We start from the raw sequence: 1,774 nt of genomic DNA on the forward strand, positions 1-1,774 counted from the left end.
TTTGATGAGGATGATCTCTTGTGATAAAAAGTTTATACAGATAAGATGGTTGCTTGGACTTTAAAATTCTATAAATAAAATTATGTAAGTGTAATTTACGCCGATTTGCCATGGACAAAACTGAATAATTATTTAAATAAGGTGTAACATGCTGCCGGTATGGAACATCATATGCAAACCGCATACAGGTATTTTGCAACTTTTGGATGGATTTTGCAGTTTTATTAGTTAAAGAACCATGATAAACAGCATCGCCATAGTCAAGTAAAGATAAAACCAAAGAATTACACAAATAAAATTTCGTTTTTTGAGGCAGATATTTTTTTATGTTATACAGTTTTTTTAGTCGAAGGTATGCAATGCTTAGTTTTCTTTTAACATGCGTTTCAAAAGTGAGTCTAGTATCAAAATAGATTCCTAAATTTTTGGCTTCTGTAACAATAGGCAACCGTTCATTATTTAATATTATATTTAGGTTTTTATTTATACTGGATATTTGGTTTTTATTTTCTCCTAACAGCATAATACATGACTTTGTAGCATTAAGTTTTAAATTGTTATTTTGTGCATAAGCGCTTATATTTTTTAAATCTTCGTTAATTTTTGTTGCAAAATTTTCATGTTGATTGGGATTAAAAGAAATATACAATTGAGAATCGTCTGCAAACTGTTGAAGTTTAGAATTAACAATACTTTCCTCCATATCGGCAACATACAAGGAAAACAACAGTGGCCCCAGAACTGACCCCTGCGGGACTCCACTGCTCACTGGCAAGTAATTAGACTTTATTTTATCGGGTCCATGCTTCATAACAGCACACTGAGAACGTCCAGTCAAGTAAGATCGAAAGAAAGCCAAAGCCTGATCAGAAAAACCAAAGTAATGCAACTTAGACAACAGCACTCCATGGCATAAAGTATCAAAAGCCCCGGCAAAATCCAATAAGCAAAGTCCAGTAATTTCCTTTTTATCCTGGTTAAATCTTACATCATTTACTAAGTTTACAAGGCATGTACTAGTACTAAAATTTTTTCTAAACCCGGACTGGGTGGCCGGAACTATATTTTTGGACTCCATAAACAATAAAATTTGATTATAAATATGTTTTTCCAAAATTTTTGAGACTGCAGGCAAAATGCTTATAGGTCTGAGGTCCTTCAACTCTTTAGGATTTGATACCTTTGGCAATGGCAATATAACAGCCCTCTTCCATAAATCCGGGTATTTATTTTCTAGAATGCAAGTGTTAATAATATTTAATAAAGCGTTTTTACAATACGGAAAACAAAATTTTATATCTTTAATTGACAAATCATCCTCGCCCATTGCATTCGTTGAAATAGAGTTTAAAATTTTTATCAACGAAACCTCATCAATTAGATTAAAACTTAACTCAGAAGTGACCAACTCATGCTTATTTTGTCTATAATATTCTAATTTTTCATTAGAAATCGTATAATTATTTGAATGAGAGCTTGCGAAAAAATTATTTATTATTGAGGGGTCTGGAAAAATTTTACAAATACTAATATAATTATTACCTTTTGTCAAATTCAACTTTTCAGCATCTTTCCAAAATTCGTTCCCCGGCCTTACCGAAAGAGAGTGAAAATATGCAATTTTCTCGCGGGCAATGGCGTGTTTAGTAAAATTCCGTAGCTGTCTATATTGTTGCAGCTTTGCGTCACTTTTATGTTGTAAATATTTCCTGTAGGCACTGTCTCTCATTTTCATAAGTAATTTTATGTTAGACGTGATCCATGGTGTGTACGG

This window comes from Dendroctonus ponderosae, unplaced genomic scaffold (assembly GCF_020466585.1).
Source record: "Dendroctonus ponderosae isolate FM_Combo_2020 unplaced genomic scaffold, Dpon_F_20191213v2 Dpon_F_20191213_1, whole genome shotgun sequence".
In the NCBI taxonomy this organism is placed as follows: Eukaryota; Metazoa; Arthropoda; class Insecta; order Coleoptera; family Curculionidae; genus Dendroctonus; species Dendroctonus ponderosae.